General features: G+C 43.2%; 1 pseudogene; it reads right to left on the minus strand.

Annotated features, from left to right (window-relative positions):
* Positions 1 to 5,962, minus strand: part of LOC107661719 (glucocorticoid receptor-like) — a 117,291-nt pseudogene that overhangs the window by 39,676 nt on the left and 71,653 nt on the right.

The raw sequence follows: 5,962 nt of genomic DNA on the forward strand, positions 1-5,962 counted from the left end.
TTAGAGCTGTAACGACAATACCGTGATACCGTGAAACCGTGATATTTTTGCTTAAGGTTATCATACCGTCAAAATCTCATACCGGCCCATATTTGAGAGTTTTGTGCACACTGTTTTGAGAAAAGTATTTGCATGATTTGTAATTTGTATGAAATTAATGAAAGCGTACAATCTGTTTAGCTCACTGTGTTAACTGTTTTGAGAACAGTGACCTGAGTTTAGAGAAATGTGTCAAATCGATTGAGAAAAACTGTAAACACAAGCAGGAAATGTCTACTTTTGACCACATATTGAGTGATTTACATTATGATCACAATAATAAATCCACCTATTGGGGATATCGGAATTAATAACAGCAATATATAAGTAAATATGATTAAATCAAGTCAATATAGCCATTTTACGATTATTGGCTGACTATCTGAATTATTAACTATCTGAGTTATTAAATATTGCATGAAATAAATGTTTTTTTTTTTTTCAATTAATTTCAGCAATTTTCTTCTAAACTTATTTGCTACCATAAAATTACTATTAATAGTTTTCCTTCCTGTTTGATGTATTTCCTGTTGAAACGGGAGGTTGAGGCATACATAGTACATATAATACATAGAACATAGTAAGGGCTCGTCTGTAAATTTGAAGAGACATTCCAAAAATAAATCACACTTTTAATGTGACCTAACAGACATGGACTAAAGTAAAACTCAGTTCTGGGTGGCTATATCCCAGCATTTTATCTGCCATCAAACGTTACTTAAAATGTATTCGACAAGACAACCTTGAAAGTAAATGCGATTCCTTTGTTATTCACTGCTTAATGAAATGAGATTCAAAGCATTTATCAGCCCAGTGCGTTCCACTGAGTCAGCCCTACTGTCAAAACAGGAGCATGAAGGAGTATGTGTGTCCTGCAGGCTCACCCTCCACAGCTCTTTTGAAGAAAACCTTGCAGCTGCCACAGGTGAGCACCCCATAATGACATCCAGAGGCCTCATCGGAGCACACCAGGCAGATCTTATGGGTGTTTCCGCTGGGCTTGACTGATCCTGATGGACTGGAGCTGCTCACTTCAGGCCTGGCCAAAGAGCTAGAACACAAAAACAAAGAGAGTTTTAGACATTTCAAATAAAATAAAACATTATAGATAACTTCCGTCCAATCATCCACATATATAGGCAACTTATAAAATCCTGATGTTTAGTTAGAAGCTGGTTCCCTTCCGAGGGAACATCGAACTGTGTCCTCTAGCGGTCGCTATGGGGAACGCCTTCAGTGTGACCAGTGTTTGAAGCATACATCTAAACATGACAATAACATTGGCCGGCGACAGCCTATGACGTCAATCTGCGTGCATTGTGAGCGTTTTCTGATGAAAAAGTTCTGCTCTCGTTTGTCTCTCTTTTCGAGGAAAGAGGGACAGCCATCAGCTCCCCGCGGTTCAGGACCCGCCGCTGCTGAGGCACGGAGGAAAATAAGCTCATGGGGATGGATATATAGGCAACTTATAAAATCCTGATGTTTAGTTAGAAGCTGGTTCCCTTCCGAGGGAACATCGAACTGTGTCCTCTAGCGGTCGCTATGGGGAACGCCTTCAGTGTGACCAGTGTTTGAAGCATACATCTAAACATGACAATAACATTGGCCGGCGACAGCCTATGACGTCAATCTGCGTGCATTGTGAGCGTTTTCTGATGAAAAAGTTCTGCTCTCGTTTGTCTCTCTTTTCGAGGAAAGAGGGACAGCCATCAGCTCCCCGCGGTTCAGGACCCGCCGCTGCTGAGGCACGGAGGAAAATGAGCTCATGGGGATGGCCCGTCTCGATCTATGGGTCAAGGTGTCGCGGCTCACGCCCCTCCCCCGCCTTCAGGTAGGGCTCAAAGGAGGTGTGAGTCAAAGGGTAATAGGCAAGATTAGAGGGAGATGATCCAGACGAGACATTCTCAACGGTCTCGTCCGGACCAGAGTAAAACCTGAGCCATCTTCTCACCTCCCTCTGAGAGTATTAACATCTGCTCTCATCTTCCTCCCCTTAATTCCCCTAAAGCCACCCACCTGACCGAGGTTAGGTAGGAGACTCCTGTGCTCACATTACAGTCTCTTATGCTGGACCTATGATGTTTTGGTTAGTTTCTATGTCTCATAGAACTACCTACTGATGGTACGGACCCAAGCGCTCTTCGGACCTCGCCTTCAGATTATATCTGTGAAATTGAGTCATGCGCGGGAGCCGTGGTTGGTGAGTACGATCCATTTCATCTACTCTATTGCAAGTTTTAAGTGAATTCACTAACTAGTTTTCTCCGCAGCACTACTTGGGACCTGTCCCTGTTTTTCTGACTTTGTTTTAGGATTAGGACCTCTGCGAGCACCTCCCCTGCTGAAGTAAGAAACCGCTCGCTGTTGACCGATTGTGGTGATGGTCTCACCCTTCAGTACTGGATCCAGGCTGGATGATAGCCCTCCTCTCACTCCTAGTCATCCTCTCAACCATCATGCACGCTCTCTGAGCGAGAGCTCCTCGCGCTGAGGCGTTGAGTGTCTTAACACTCCTTAACTTCACTCTGCAGTTCGATAGATGGTCAGGCCCATGGGACCTCCCTGTCACACTGCCCTTATGGTTGAACCAGTAAATCGCCCCTTCGCGGAGTGGTCTTGAGTACACTGCATTCCCTGAGGGTACGAGTGAGATGTGTTTCTGTGGAAACACTTCCTGAGTGCTTCGGCTCTGAGGAGCAGTATGCATGAATGGGTTATTGGGGCCCGTTGCCTCTACAGGTTCTCTTTGGGCCTGGTTAAACGGGACCCATGCTCTCTATCGAGATTATAAGACGAGAGAGTATAAGACTGCGCTCAGCTGCATTAGTTGACAGTCTCTCATTGGGCCCTGCTAGACTGTCCCTTCTAATCTAGCGCTGCCTTCTAGTCGAGCTAGGAAGTGCTCCCCTCACTGTGAGAGTTAGCTATGAGCCTATCACTCCCAGTTTGTGCTTTGAGGGCCCACCTCAGCTTGAGAGCCGAGAGCGCTCCTCTCTTCCTCTCTGCCTGAGATTCGAGTTCTCCGCCTCAGAGCTCCGTGAGTCAGCAACACCAGGTTGTTAGGTCTTTCTGCCTCCCAGATATGCTGCTCTTGTGGTTGAGCTTTTAGTGCTCCCCTCACTCTAGAGGGTTATCTATGAGCACACTGCTTCCAATTCGAGTGTTGGTGTTCCCCTCTCGGTCTGAGAGCTGGATGCTACGCCCCTCCTAGTTATGTATGACCACATGCTCCGGAACCTCTTCTGTTACTATGGTTGAGTTAGCGGTGTTTCCCTCACATGGAGGGTTTTTCTATGAGATACACCTTTTTCAATGCACTCTGAGCACGAGGACTCCCGCTGAATTAAGTAACTGCTCCCTTGAGCGGGCCACAGTCACGCAGGGTTCCTAGGCCTGTCTAAGTAACAGCCTCATTTACCCCTTAGGAAAGGTGTTTCTGAAATCCATATTATGGTGAGTGCACACGCTGAGCTTCTGTGCACTTTCTGAAATCCATATTGTGGTAAGTGTGCACGCTAAGCATCCTGCACACTTTCTAAAATCCTGCATGGTACAGTGGGGAAAATATTTATTTCATCCCCTGCTGATTTTGTAAGTTTGCCCACTTACAAAGAAATGAAGGGTCTGTCATTTTTATGATAGGTTTATTTTAACAGATAGAGACAGAATATCAACAAAAAAATCCAGGAAAAACACATTATATAAAGGTTAGAAACTGATTGCCCTGCCCTGGGTTCAGGCTTTTCAGCCCAGCCCTTAACAGGTACGTTTATTTAGGGTATGCAGCTCAGGCCTTTGGCCGAAGGGGATAATGTCACTAACAGCCGTCAAGGCGTCTCAGGGGCAACTCCCATGGCTTGGTAGAGTTGGTACTTAGTGCTCGCTGTGGTGCTTGGCATGCACTCCCCTCAGCATGGCGGCGTGGGTATACCGTTCCCCATAGCGACCGCTAGAGGATGCAGTTCGATGTTCCCTCGGAAGGAAACGTCTCAGGTTACGTATGGAACCATGGTACCCTGAGAAGGGAAAGAGACACTGCATCCTCTAGATGTCTTGCCATGCTTCGGACACGAGCGTCAGACAAAGAAGCGGATGACGTGCTCTCCCGGTGCCCTTTTTAACTAAAAATGTTTTATGCATTTTGGCCGTTCATTTACATGACAAGGGTGTTTTGGGGGCCTGAAAACACTAAATTTTTTAAATAATGCCATTATAATCTATGTGTAAACTACAAAAAAACATATATATATATATGTGATGTGATCTGGGAAAACCCATTGGATGTCGGACGTCAAAATTATGTTTTCATTCAATTATTATTCTATAACATCTTGTCTATCATCTCTGAAAATATCTTGGCAAAATTCACTTGTTTAGTGCAGAAAAAAAGCGATTTATTGCAGCAAGCAGAAAAGACTGTCTCTTTCCCTTATGTTAAGAACGCGCTGCGGAGGTGCTTTTTCTTAACACCACAAAAACAGTTAACCTATCAAAATAAACCACGTAACATATATAATAAAGATGCATCAATGCACATTTCCCGCCAGTCCTGTGTAAACTATGGCACGCAAAGTTTTATTTATTTATTTATATTTTAATATCGTGAGATGGCGGAGCGCAAGAGAACAACGCAGTCTTTAGTAGCTGCTCACTTAAACGATGTTGCTCATCTCAATCTGCTCAATCTTGGTGATGTCAGTTCCCTAAACGATGTTATAATGGACTATTTCACATCCAGAGATGAAGGATCGGATGATGAAGTTACTAAAGAGGAGGAGTCCAATGACAGTCTGTTATATGTTATATAACAATGGAAAACTGTCCTCTTCAGGGAAACGTTACAGTCTGTTTGTGTAATGATGCAGTATAGCGCTCCTGACACAGCTCACATTCTTAAAGGGCCCCAGCACTATTTTCATATGCATTACTTTCATTTAGTTCAAATGGGGACAGCATGAAATAAAACTACAAGTTTAGAACACAAAACTACAAGTTACAACCCCAAACTGTGTCTGGTTATGTATTAAGTCCAGCAATAAGTCCAAAGTACAACAGGAGAAGAATTCGAGATAGCCTGCATGCTGTAATATGTGATGTTTTATGAACAGACATAGGCTACACTTAATGTTCAAATGTTTGCAAGTGTTCTGTGTTCCTTGGGGTCATTTTGTATCTTTTACATCATGTACAGTGACTAAAATAATTTTTTTACCACAGTAAAGTGACTTTTACTTGTGATACTTTTGTACTTTGACTGTTGTGTTTCTATTTTCATTGCCTCACTTTAAACCCATTTTTCTCAAAATTCCATTCCTGAAAATCATAGCTATCAGCCAAAAGCCAAACAGTTTTGGAAAGGGCTTGAACCCAGTTTTTATATAGCATCAAACCCTTTTTTTCCTAGATCGCATCATATATATATATATATATATATATATATATATGTGGTAGCTTAGCCTAAGATGAAAATATGCTAAGTCGTGTTAGCTTAGCTGCTTCAGGTGGTTTGTTTACAAGCTGAAAACTCATCTCTTTTGACACTACTTGACTTCATCCTAAATAAAAAAAATAAATAAAAAAAAAACTTTGTCTTTCTCATTATTTATTCCTTTCCTTTCTAGTTTGTTCTTATTTGAACAAATACCTGAAACTTGGTATTAAGAGCACTTCCTGTGTCTGTTTGCCTCTTATAACTTAACATAAACATGACTATGAAAGGGTGTGTTATACTAGGCTAAGTTCCCCTTCGGGAACTCGAGCTGCGTCGGAAAACGCTTGGGGAACGCCTTCAGCGATACCAAGCTCTGAATCATATGTGTAATCAGTCGAACGATGGGCGAGACGTCAGCGGCGGGTGACGTCATGACCAGGAAGCTTTAAAAGCACGTGAGGTGCAGCCGGCGCTAGCTTCTTAGGAGTGAAG

Source organism: Sinocyclocheilus anshuiensis, unplaced genomic scaffold (genome assembly GCF_001515605.1).
Source record: "Sinocyclocheilus anshuiensis isolate Anshui unplaced genomic scaffold, SAMN03320099.WGS_v1.1 scaffold207, whole genome shotgun sequence".
NCBI lineage: Eukaryota > Metazoa > Chordata > Actinopteri > Cypriniformes > Cyprinidae > Sinocyclocheilus > Sinocyclocheilus anshuiensis.